This window comes from Podarcis vaucheri (assembly GCF_965113315.1).
Source record: "Podarcis vaucheri genome assembly, chromosome: 17".
Taxonomy (NCBI): Eukaryota; Metazoa; Chordata; class Lepidosauria; order Squamata; family Lacertidae; genus Podarcis; species Podarcis vaucheri.
Window position 1 is genome coordinate 10,828,091 of NC_138755.1, and position 13,753 is coordinate 10,841,843.

Here is a 13,753-nt window from a genome sequence, read left to right on the forward strand (position 1 = left end):
AAATAAATATCTCCCTTGCTTTCTGCTGGATCCTGCCTCCATCCCTCCTTCTCTGAGCAATCATGGACTTAGGGGACTCAGAGTCCCATGGGGAGTTGGGCAGCAAAAGCTGGGAGGGTAATCTTGGGCTACAGGATGGGCAATTTCAATAGTCTATATAAGGGCTTGCGCACCATTGTTCGGGTTCTCTTCCCTCCTGCGTGTGATGAGTGCGGACCCTGTTGCAACCGTTTCTTGAATAAAGAGCAGGCTTACTAGCCGCTTTGCTTCTCAATATACTCTGGTTGGCCTCTGTTACTTTCTCCTACCAATAGGGAACCTTAGAAGAACTCTGTATGGGTTCCTGGATACCCCATAAGGAAAGAGGAGCAGATTTTCTTACAACAGAAGGATATAGGAAACATAACACACTACTTGGGAATACAGAAAGAAAGAGAATATGAAGACCATTACCTTCTTAAAGACACTGTGATGGCCTGGGAATCTGATTCAGAGGCTGAACCTGAAGAATCCCAGCCTGCACAGGAGTCCCCGCCTCCAGAGCCGGCTGAGCCAGGGCACGGGCTTAAATCTGAAGGGCCCACACCCGTGCCGGATCCTCAGGAGCAGACACCAGATGAATCCACTATGGCTCCGGAGGTGATTGAGGACCCGTTGCCTGCAGGTGCTCCTCTCCTAGCCCTGTCAGGGGAAGGTGAGGTTGCCACTGGGTCCAGTAACCCTCCAGCCTCTCCTGAGCTGCAGAGGCTCAGGGCAGAGAGGCGGAGGGGACTAAGTTCTCTCAGGAGGAGTGCTCGCCTTAAGGCCAGGAAAGGCGAATCATCTATGGGCCGGGACCGCCCTAGGCCCCAGAGGAGATAAAGGCCAGTCAGCCCCAGTGGCGTAGCGTAGGTTGTCAGCACCCGGGGCAAGGCAAGTAATTTGCGCCCCCTAACCCATGGATTTGCACCCCCTAACCTGTGGATTTGCGCCCCCTAACCCTAACCCCCAGATGTTGCGCCCGGTGCGGCCGGGCCCCCCCTGCACCCCCCACGCTATGCCACTGGTCAGCCCAGTCCCAGGTTGCGGGAGCAGCATCGCTGGAAACCTGTTCCTGCCAGCACCCTGACTTGCTCTTCCGGAGTTCCTGACCACGCCCGGCTCCTTGCCTTGGACCCCGATTTGCCCTTGACAGACAGCCTCCAGACCCTCGACCCAGGACCAGACTCAGACCATGCCACACGGTAACCCACCCAGGACCAGCACAGCCACAAAACTGAAGAATCATAAAATTGCAGAGTTGCAAAGGACCCCAAGACTCAACTAGTGCAACCCCCTCCAATGCAAGAATCATACCTAAAGAATCTCTGATAGATGGCCATGCAATTTCTGTTCAAAACCCTCCAGTGAAGGAGAGTCCACCACTTTCCATCCCAAGGTAGTCCTTCCAACTGGTTAATTGCTCTTACCATAGAAACAGTAGAAAGCTTTGGAATTAGAAATTCAAAGGCAATAAATACTTCAGCTGCCTGAAAGAGATCAAGAAGCATGGTACAGTGGTGCCCCGCAAGACGAATGCCTCGCAAGACAGAAAACTCGCTAGTCGAAAGACTTTTCCATTTTGGAGGTGCTTCGCAAAACGAATTTCCTATGGGCTTGCTTTGCAAGACGACAATGTATTGCGAGTTCCTGCTGGTTTTTTCCCTCCCCCCCTTTTTCTAAGCCGCTAAGCCGCTTATCAGCTGATCCGATCAGCAGATAAGCCGCTAAAAGCCGCTAATAGCGCTAATCCGCTAATCCGTCAATGGGCTTGCTTCGCAAGACGAAAAAAACGCTAGATGAAGAGAATCACAGAAGGGATTCTTTTCGTCTTGCGAGGCACCACTGTATTACCATTAAAAGGTAAAAAAGGTAAAGGAGCCCTGGATGGTTAAGTCAAAGGAGACTAGGGGGTTGCGGAGCTCATCTCGATTTCCAGGCTGAGGGAGCCAGTGTTTTGTTATGCTGACCACATGACCTGGACAGTTTTCATCAACTTTGCCTCCCTCCAAAAAAACAAAAAAGCTCAACAACTTTTGTATCTGGATTTTCACTTTTTGCACTATGGCAACCCTAGGTTCGCATTTACCCAGTTCATAGATCAAGATGATATCCTGCAAAAAGAATTGGAATCATCGTATAGTTCAAGGAAGAACTGTCAGTACTAGGTGACATCTTGTTCCCATGCATGCAAGGCTTCAAAGGAAGATATGACGCAAAGAGTACATTGAAGGCCATGTAATTATAGATAGAGTTTTCTAGAGGCTACTGGCCAAACATAAATGTAGACAGAGAAAGAAGAGGGAAAGCCTGGCATGTCAGGAATTTATATCAGCGCTGATAGAAGAACCTGTGATGTTTTGGGGAGAGCTTCTGCATCCACAGTCAAAGGTGGGCACTGACTTGATCTAGCAGGAAAGAACTGTCCTGCTAATAATGGACTGTTTTTCCAACTACCCTGAGATAGCTCATCTGGGCAACATGACAGCCATTTAAGTAATCACCCTCATTGCATCATTATTTGCTCAACACGGCATGCCTACTGTAGTACAAACAGATAACACACATCAGTTTGATGGCCACAAGTTCCAAGGATTTGTAAAGCTAGATGGCTCTATCCACAAAACATCCAGCCCAAGGTATCTACAAAATCCAATAAACTTGTTGAGAATGGCCTAGGGAAGAGATTCCTAAATAAAGCAATGAACTCAAAGGCTGATCCTTATTTGGCATGTCTTACTTACATAACTAGTTACCACGCAGCAGGGCCTCTTCCCAAGAAAACTACTGCTCAACAGAAAATTCGTCACAAGACTGCCACAAGTATGACACAGTGAGATCAGCTGACAACGTGAAATTTACACGTGCAAAAATCTGTGCAAGGTCAAGAGAAAATGGCATTCCGATAAGAGTGCTAAAGACTTGCCACCACTTCAGGAAGATGGCAATGCCCATTCCGAACTTCAATTGCCGCCATCGGGCTTCCCCAAGAGGAGTATGCTGCGCACTCCTTTCGCATCGGGGCGGCCACCACCGCCGCCCATATGGGTTTACCGGCTGAAAGAATTATGGACATGGGGCGTTGGAAATCTAACGCATACCGGGGTTATATCCAGAAGCCCTTCTAAATTCCCCTCACTTCCCCCCCCCCCCGGCATTCCTCCTGATCCGGTTCTCCGATTCTCTCATTTCAGGTACTGATGTGGTTCGACTGTGGGTTATCGGCCACAGCATCATATATTGGGCAAAACGGCGCGCAGAACACAGGGGCTGGGATACTGAGCTACGACTACCCAGCAGGGTCAAAGTGTCATGGATCACTAGGAGGGGTATGCATTGGGAAGAGTTTTTCCCAGCTGTATCCAGGAAAATCGCTGCCGAGGGCCCACCCAGTGCCCTGGTCATCCAGCTGGGCGAGAACGACCTGCCTTATAGAAAAGGGGTGGACTTGATGTGGAACATTATCAATGACTTGGAATTGTTGAGGGCATCCCATGAAAACATTGCAATTATTTGGTCATCTTTGCTGGAAAGGCGATGTTGGCGGGACGCGGAAAAACCCGTGGCCGTGAATAAGGCAAGGAGGATTGTGGAGCGCGCGGTGGCACGTAGAGTGGCCGAGTTGGGCGGACGGGTCATCCAGCACCCATGCATACGGTTTGACAAGGAAATGCTTTATCGCTGGGATGGCGTGCATCTATCTGATGCTGGCAATGATATTTGGTTGGCAGATATTTTTCAAGGCGTTAGGGATTGGTTACAGGTTTGAGGGTATTGGCGGCGAGCCGGCTTACGGCTCGGGTGGCGGTAGGCATTGGCCGGGGTATTGTTATGCAAATGAGGTTGGGGGGAGGAACGCCATCACCTCCCCCAATGCTTGAAGGGTAGTTCGTTAAAGGACTCCGAGGGGCGACGCCTCGTCCGAAACCTACGGAGGCTAGGGCCTAAAGCGCGCCCCCGAGTGGTAACCCCTCGGGGAGCGCCTAGGGATATGCATCTCGGGTGGCTCCCCCTGTTGGTGTTTAACCCTTCCCGGTTAGACCGGCTAGTCGGTTAGGGGCCAATGCCTAAAGCCAATACCCTTCTTACCTGTAATCAATAAAGTTGTGGCCATTTACGCCCATTAACCTAAATTTCTGTGTCCATTGTCTTTATTTATTCCACCTGTGGGGGGGAGGGAATAGCCACGCAATGTGTTGCTTTCAGATGGCACAACATGGAAACAGAAAGCCATAATGTCCCGCCAAGGGGATCTGCTATCATATCAAATGATCATGCCACCAGGTTCCGCCTTTTTATAATTATTTTTTTAAAAAAATTCATTTTCACTTTTAACATTTGTCATCATACATAAATCATAATCATTTTACCAATGGGATTCTCAGAAGCCCCAAACTTCCCTCCACCCCTCCATGGTTTCTCCAGATATTCTTTTAAAACTGCATCGTACCATATTCTCCATATTTTCTTACATCTCGTTTTCTATCATAGTTCTCGCTTCATTGCAAGTGTTTTTAAAATCCTGCCAATGTTTTCAATTGTTTACAGTGTTCTTTCAAGTAACTTAAAAAAATTCCCCATTCTTTATTAAATTTACTGTCCTCTTGATCTCTGGTTTCCCCGGTCATTTTTGCCAATTCAGCATGGTCCATCATATTTATCATATTTGTCCTCCTTCCACCTTTGGGCAAGCACAAGGTTCCACCTTTAGAAGGAAGAGAATACATCTCCTACTCTCACACACAAAAACCACTAAAAAACAACAACTCACACACAAAAACCACTAAAAAACAACAACATCACCAAAACTAATCGGACAGCTATGATGAGAGTGCATGTCGGATCTCGTCTTCAGTTTTCCTCTTTCTGCGACCCGTCCCTTGGAGCTCCCCAGGCCCCAAGCTGTTATTTGGCTCTGCTCAATGACCCACCCTTGCATCGTGATGTTCTCCTTCTGGTGCCGAATATATCGGTTTTTATGCCTCTGTCCTTTTATGTTTGTATATATTTTATGGGCTAATAGCCGTAAATAAATAAATAAAAATAAATAAATAAACCTCCCCCTCTTTAAGGGATTTCCACATCTCCTACTGATTCCAAAGGATCATGACCATAGACAACCCATACCACTCCGCACCAAATGAGGCACTGAAATCCACGAAAGAATTGGCAAAAATATATTTCTAAATTTTTATGGCAAGGGAAAAGACCCAGAATTAAACATCTAATTTTAATTGATATAAAAGACAGAAGAGGCTTTTCTCTGCCCGATCTGAAGTTGTATTATGAGGCAGCCTGCTTCACCTGGTTAAAGGAGTGGTGTACGCTGCAAGATTTGGACCTCTTAGATTTGGAGGGTTTTGATAACCAATGGGGTGGCATGCGTACTTGGTCTATGAGAAAGCTAAAGTTCTTAGAAATTTTTCATATCATATTGTCAGGAATGCGTTATTTGCAGTCTGGGAGAAATAAAAAAACCTGTTTGAGCCCAAAGTTCCTTGGTGGATTTCCCCAATAGAGGCCTGTGCGGTGAAAAGGAAAAATACTCAGGGAGTCTGGCCAACATATAAAGTACTCTTAAAGGAAGAAGATAACCAATTAAAGTTTAAAAGTTTTGAGGAAATAAGAGAGTACATATCTGATTGGTTCCAATACCACCAATTATTTGAGACATTCAAATCTGACAAACAGAAGGGTTTTGCAACAGAGATTTCCAGATTTGAATCTGATTTGGTGAATTCCAAAACTAAAACCCTCTCTAAGGCAGTGTTTCCCAACCGGTGTTCCGCGGCACACTAGTGTGCCGTGAGACACCGGCTGGTGTGCCGTGGGAGGGAGGCGGGCGAGTCGGGCGGCGAGAGGCGGCGGCGGCGAGGATCCGCGTCGAGCCGGGGGCGGCTCCGCGGTGGTGGTGCCGAGCAGCGGGGCAGCGCGCGCAAAAGGGAGGAGCGCGAGACAGCGGAGGAGGAGGAGGCCGGCATGTCCGGGCAGCAGCAGCAACAGCAGCAGCAGCAACTCCCGGCGACGGCTCCTCCTCCGCCCGCTATCGCCGCCACCACCACAACAGCCGCCGCCACCTCAGCTGCCGCCGTCCCTCAGTCCCTCGCTCTGCTGCCTCCTCCCACCCCGGCAAGGGGAAGGGAAAAAACTTTCACTTTTGTGCGTCTCTCCCGGCGTGACGCTGCGCGCTGACGTCACGGGGCGGGGCTTTAATGGTGGTGTGCCGCGAGATTTTTTTCCGGTAAACAGGTGTGCCGTTGCCCAAAAACGTTTGGGAAACACTGCTCTAAGGTGTACTGGGATGTACTGGGAAGTCAAGGAGGAGGAGATCACAGTGGCTATGGTTAAGTGGTCTCAGGATTTTGGGTACACAATAACCATGACACAGTGGGAAAATCTGTGGAAAACAAATTGGAAATTCACAGGTTGCTACACTTTGAGAGAGAATTTCCTAAAAATGCAACATCGGTGGTACTTTACCCCTTGGAAACTCTCTAAAATGTATAAAAGTGTCCCAAGCAATTGCTGGAGATGTAAAGAAAAACCAGGTACTCTATACCACATGTGGTGGCAGTGTAAGGAAATTAAGGTGTTCTGGGAGGATATCTATTTAGAACTGGAAAAAATGCTTTAAAATCTCCTTTAATAAAAAACCAGAAGCCTTCCTTTTGGGATTTACAGATTCGGACATTCCCAAAAAGGTAAGAGAGATCTTTTTATACGCCACAGTTGCAGCGAGAGTTCTTATTGCAGCAAACTGGAAGAGTGACAAAGTTCCTTCAAGGTTAGAATGGATTCAAAAATTGACTGAATATGCAGAATTAGATAGCTTGTCTGAAAAAATAAAGAATAAACCAAAACAGGTATTTATTTCAAAATGGGAAGTCTTCAAACTATATTTGAAAAAATATTTATTGTAGCTTAAAATCTGTCGCAGCATTCAAATAATTTCAAGCTTTGACTGCTTTACTCTTGGAGGTGAGCAATCTTTCTCAGCAGATCTTGGTCGCTTGCCATGATCCATTTGTCGCTGTCTCACTAACTACGGAGGTTCAAAGTAGAGATAAACGGAGATAAAAGAGAGAACTTATCTTTTATGGGTGCAACTCCTCTGCTGCTACTCCTCCACTTCTCAACATAACCCAGTCTTCAAGGCGGCGTTACTAATCAACGGCAGGCTTTCTCAGCAGAGGGTTTGAATATCCTTGTTGGTACGTATATTGGCCCCAACAGGTCAACCGTAGAAGTAAAACGATTAAAAACTTCTAACAGAAGTAAAATAATTTAAAAGTCTGATAAAACAGCTATAAAAACGGCAGTAAAAGGCTATAAAAGGCTATAAAAGGTTTGTAGTCCGGAGGGTTCACGAAGGAGAAGTTGTTACAGCCGCCATCTTGACCTTCTCTACTAGCTCACTTCAGTAGTAGTTTCAAATATGATGTGAGACCTAAGATAGATTAAAACTTATTTAAATTCTGATAATAACTCGATATGTATTGGCAGCAAGTTAATGATGAGTAATTGAAGTAAGGAGCGGACGGGAAGTCTGGTCTACAATAAAAAATACCATCTTTATTTTATTTTTGTTTTTGTTTTGTTTTGTTTTGTGATTATTCTTTGGTATATTATTTTACTTTCTGCTTTGTGTTGATGTATACAGATAATTGTCCATTTTGTGTATTAAAATGAATAAAAGAAAGAAAAAAGAAATAAATAAATAAAAAGAAATCCAAGAAAGAGGAGGAGGCCAGCAAAAGAAAATGGTATGAGTAAACAGGCACTAGAAACTGGAACCCTTTTACAGAGGTCCAGCAGCCATAAGAAAGACAGACAGAGTCGTCAGCATTTGTTAAGTTTTGATATTAGTGCTTTTGTTTTCTTTCTAAAAAATAATAATAAATGTTTAGAGGTAGTCTCATTTTTCTACTTATATTGAAATACTGCCCCTCAATGAGGCCAAACTTAGATTCACAAAATGTTCAGGGGTACGCGTACCCTTGCGCCCCCCAAAAAAAACCCCCACACTGGATATTACCTTATTGTGTTCTTGTTTGCTACCACTTAGTACTATTAATATCAAAAGAGGGAATCGTGGTGATATCCCTTTAAGAGGTTTGTCATGTTTGGGAGGAAAACCCTCTGGGGGGTTTATATATTTGGGTGGTGCCTCAGCAAGAGGCAGAATGCAGGTGGGAGGTAGCACAGGTCCATGATGAAAGCAATATTAACTGTCTCCTCCAATTGTTCAATAAATGAAACAACATTAGATTGAAGAGTTCTGACATCTGTCAGGAAGGTTTAGGTCTCCACCCCGGACCAAAATAGGGTACTGATTTCATTGGTGCCATAAGGGGTGAAGGAGGTGAGAGTTGGCTCCGCCTTTCACAATATAGATTTTAACCTCTGGGGAAAACTCAGGGAAAGTGATTTGAAGTCCACAGCATGTTATTCTTTGAAGGAGAACTACTTGAAAATGATTCACAGATGGTATTTAACTCTGAGTAGGCTTGCTAAGATGTATAAGACTGAATCAGATGAGTGCTGGAGAAGCAAAGAGGTGGAGGGAATGCTCTTTCATGTGTGGAGGACTTGTAAAAGGGTAAAAGCGTATTGGGAAATGCTCCATAATGACTTGAAAAAAATATATTTAAAAGTACTCCCCCCCAAAAAAAATCCAGAGTCCTTTCTGTTGGGGATAATTCAGACTGAAATTCCCAGGTGTCACAAAATGTTATTTATGCATGCCACTATTGTGGTCTGTGTTTTGTTAGCGAGGTCCCAACCACAGAAGAATGGCAACTTAAGTTGACGGAATATGTGCAGCTTGCAGACTTAGAATGAGAGAACAAGAAGAACAGACGTTTAGAGAAGACTGGAAGACGTTTATTGAATATATGGGAAAGAACTGTGTATAGCTGAAAACGCTGGCAGCGTTAAGATAAATTCAGCAGTGTAAATAAGTTATGATGGATGTAATACTGTAATGGAAAACTGAATGGTATAGTTTCTGTAGAATATGCAGGGATTTATGATATGTAAAATGAACCATGGAAAGAGAAGAAGGGAAGTCATTGATATCTTAAGGATGTAAAATGAGTATTTTAAATTGTAAAACAGAAAATTTAATGAGAGAGCGAGAGCTGGTATCGCTTTGATGTCTTCTGTTTGCTTATGACATTCTAAGGTTTCCTATCCAGTGTTGCCCCCCTCCTCACACAAACCTCATTCAAGCTGTCCTCCCAGCATTATGAGGAGATATTGCTCTCCTATTGTGCAGGGGTCAGCAAACTTTTTCAGCAGGGGGCCAGTCCACTGTCCCTCAGACTTTGTGGGGGGAGGAGGCGGACTATATTTTGAAGGGGAACAAATGAATGAATTCCTATGCCCCACAAATAACCCAGAGATGCATTTTAAATAAAAGGACACATTCTACTCATGTAAAAACACGCTGATTCCCGGACCGTCCGCAGACCGGATTTAGAAGGCGATTGGGCTGCATCCGGCCCCCGGGTCTTGGTTTGCCTACCCATGGCTTAGGGCACCCACCAGGTGAGCAGCTAACGCTATCGCAGAGCCCTGACAACAGATGTTCCTGGACAATCAGGTGGGATATAGGGCAGGGCCTCAGCAGCTTATCCATCCTTGCCAGCGGAGAAAGGATTTTATAAGGGGGGAAATCTGGTGACCAAAGGACTTGGCAACGCAATCCAGCACAGACAGGATGCTGAAGTTGCTTGTCATGGGGACACGGCGGAGATGTAAGTGGAGCAGCAAAGCAGGCTGCAGATTCTGACAGAGCACCACTAAAATCGAGGGAATTGCTTCTTCTTTCTGCAGAAAGCCTCAAGAATTGCAGCGGCATTCCTCCCCCCCCCCAAGAAGGGCCAAGGGCAGAGGGGAATTATAGCTTGCCTTTGATCACCAGGCTAGCGATCCTTCTGGAGGGATGTACGCAACACCCATCTGAAGGGCCTTGCGATCCCTGACCTGCCATAGCATCACAGAAAGCCTTGGTGAGCTTGATTGTTTATCTGCCCTTGAATCATTTGCGATGTTTGCAGAGAAAGCGGAGTCCAAGGCCCGGGAATTCAAGGAAAGTGCGTTGAGTGAGATAAGAACTTAAGGACAGATGAAATAATAGCTGGTTGTGGTCAAGAGGAGTCTAACAGCATTGAAAGACCACAGGGATGCCCTCCATGCCTTAAACATTTTGGTCTTTTCAGCTGTTTTGGAGGAGGTTATCACTGATTATTTTTCAGCATTACAAACTCTGGCCTGTCAATTTCATTGTGAGACTGTGGGGGGGGGGTTTTGAAAATCCCCCTGTGATCGGGTGTCTTCTCAATTATATAGCATTTGCAATTCCTTGGGTGAGATTCACCCAGGGCCAGTTCACTCTTGAGGTAAAGTAAGACAACTCACCTCAGGAGACAGGATCACACCGCCTCCGAGGAATGAATTGTTGCAGCAACGGCTACAGTGCAATTCTTGGAAGTCGGATATGCCCCTCAGCTGCACAAATAGGAGGTGATGCTGGCCTCCATACTTTTTTTAAAAATAAAGATATTTATTAGAGTTTAAGCATTACAAAAAGAAAAGAAAAAAAAGAAATATAAGCAATGAACAGTTACAAAACCTCAAAAACAAAAAGAAAAAAATACAATAAAACAAAACATCAACAGTGCATCAAAACATTAAAAAACAGAAACATTCAAAAAACACCAACCTTTAAAAAAATAGAGGGGGAAAAAGAAAAAAAACACACAACCCCCCCCCCCCGTATTTTCATATCCTTATCTTTCATTTGCTTATTTCTTCGACTTCCTCACACCTCCTTTTTTGTATTCTAGTTCAATTAATTGTTCCAGCAAGTCCTTTCCCTCTTTCTCAAATTTAGTTCCATAATTTATCTTAACACAATTTAACCTTAAGTTTACATCTTTACCTATTGTCAATCTAGTCATACTTAATTCTTTATAACATTTCTGCTAAAGTCATATAACTTCTTTCCAGCATCCTTCTAACATTCATTAATTTTACAATATTTCTGTAAATATACTTTGAATTTCTTCCAATCTTCTTCCACCGACTCTTCTCCCTGGTCTCGGATTCTGCCAGTCATTTCCACCAGTTCCATGTAATCCATCACCTTCATCTGCCATTCTTCCAGAGTGGGTAAATCTTGTGTCTTCCAGTGCTTTGCGATAAGTATTCTTGCTGCTGTTGTGGCATACATGAAAAAAGTTCTATCCTTCTTTGGCACCAATTGGCCTACCATGCCCAGGAGGAAGGCCTCTGGTTTCTTTAGAAAGGTATATTTAAATACCTTTTTCATTTCATTATAGATCATCTCCCAGAATGCCTTAATCTTTGGGCATGTCCACCAAAGGTGAAAGAATGTACCTTCAGTTTCATTACATTTCCAACATTTATTATCGGGCAAATGGTAAATTTTTGCAAGCTTGACTGGTGTTATGTACCACCTGTAAATCATTTTCATTAAATTCTCTTTTAAGGCATTATATGCCGTAAACTTCATACCAGTGGTCCATAACTGTTCCCAGTCGGCCATCATAATATTATGTCCTGATGCTGGCCTCCTTCCACTCTTTTTTTTTAGAATAAAAGTTTTGCAGACTTTTATTTGTGCCTGTTTTATCAGGTGAAAAAGGGTAACATCTACAGCTTCTTTGGTGCCCAACAGTCAGCGTACAAAAATGTAAAGAATATTCACAAATAAAAACATAAGCTCAACCTATAGGAGTGTTTTCAAATTTAGTGCATATCATGACAAATCTGCTTATGAACACACAGAAATCACTGCAGAAATAAATAGAATGTCTTGTGTTGTTGTTGTTGTTTAGTCGTGTCCGACTCTTCGTGACCCCATGGACCAGAGCATGCCAGGCACTCCTGTCTTCCACTGCCTCCCGCAGTTTGGTCAAACTCATGCTGGTAGCTTTGAGAACACTGTCCAACCATCTCGTCCTCTGTCATCCCCTTCTCCTTGTGCCCTCCATCTTTCCCAACATCAGGGTCTTTTCCAGGGAGTCTTCTCTTCTCATGAGGTGGCCAAAGTATTGGAGCCTCAGCTTCAGGATCTGTCCTTCCAGTGAGCACTCAGGGCTGATTTCCTTCAGAATGGAGAAGTTTGAGCTTCTTGCAGTCCATGGGACTCTCAAGAGTCTCCTCCAGCACCATAATTCAAAATGTAAAAGAGACAAAACAAGAATGTCTTGGAAAAAGCAGCAATTTCGTATCTTGTAAACGTTTGTTTTTACAATATAGCACTGTTCCAAATAAAATCCAAAAGGGACTGGAGTTTATCACCATGGCCAAGAGTTTGCACCTCCTCAGCTGTGTTGGTCCAGTTGTCCTTTTCTTTCTCACCTTCTTCTTTTTTGCTATTAGTCCAATGCGCAGCAGTCTTATAAAGGGTGCTTGGTTAGGTCGCCTAACTGTGAAGTGGCAACGTATAAAATTTCTTTCCTGCTTTCAAACACAAATGGATAAATTTGTTCTACTACAGTGGAACAGCCTTTACATTTGGCCCTGTAACTGTGATACTTCCTGTTGCAAAAATCTGTAAAGTAGCTCTGAGAGATTTTATTCTGTAGCACACTGCAGGATGAAGCTCCGGTTCATAACTAGCATGGGGTCTGTTGCTTTTTGTGAATTCCAGCAATCTGATTTCAAAGGGCATATTGCATACTGCTAAAACATTGACAACTTTAAGATCTGTAAAAATCACCTGAAAACCTAGTTTCTGCAGACTAGGAGCTAATCGTCTGGCACCAAATTTAGCTTCTTCTTCACTTGTAGCTCCTGTGCAAATTACTTTTCCTGAGGACCAAATTGTTGCTGTAATCCTTGGTTTCCCATGCTTCATTAATACTTTTCCAACATCACGCTTGTATATTACATTTGCTCCCTCTAACGCAATCTTTCAATGACATCTTGTTTGGAAGACTCCGACTACATTTGTGATTAAAATGTCCAAGGCAACATCACTCTCCACATCCATTGGGGTGACTCAGATTAAAACCTCAAGATTCTAGCACGACACCATGAAGATCACATCTGAAATCCTATAGGCTCCCGTGCAGCCCAGTTGCTGTGCGACTCGTCGCCATTGATGTTTCAACTTGCCGCCGCTGCCACCGCCTCCTTCTGTAGCTCACCTCCTCCTACTCTTGTTCCCAATGTAGGTACAGTGGTACCTCGGGTTACAGACACTTCAGGTTACAGATGCTCTTAGCAGCAACCTTATCTATACACACGATCTCTCTCTAACACTCAGTCTCTCTCTCTCTTTGATGTGAGGCTGGAGCGGAATAAGTAGAGAGCAGAAACCGCCCCTTCCTCTCTAGAGAATCAACAGAGAACATCAGCAGATTCTTGGATATGGGAGTGGTGAAATCTCACAGGCATCATTTTGAGGTTGACCTCAGGTGCCACAATAAGTTTTGTCAATGGAAGCTCTGCTCAAGGACTTCTGCTTATGCAGTGGGGCTTTCCTCCACTCTCCTCCACACCCCACCTCACCCCACACCCTGAAGTTGGCTCTTGTGGGTTGCAGAGGATTGTTCCATACAGCAAGCCAAAATGCTTGCGCCAGCAGGATGACAGAGTAACACTGAGTTCCTTCCATATTATCGCCGGGTTTATTTCCATTGAATGCATTGTTTAAATGGAACAGTTTGCTTTTAGCCACCAGATTACAGTCTGGATATTT

General features: G+C 44.5%; 1 pseudogene across 1 annotated transcript; it reads right to left on the reverse strand.

The window, feature by feature from the left end:
• Positions 1-12,306: 12,306 nt before the first annotated feature.
• On the reverse strand, positions 12,307-13,153 carry LOC309522396 (TATA box-binding protein-like 1 pseudogene; annotated as a pseudogene). Its single transcript has one exon. The product of its transcript is annotated as a TATA box-binding protein-like 1 pseudogene (transcript).
• Between the last annotated feature and the right edge of the window lie 600 nt (positions 13,154-13,753).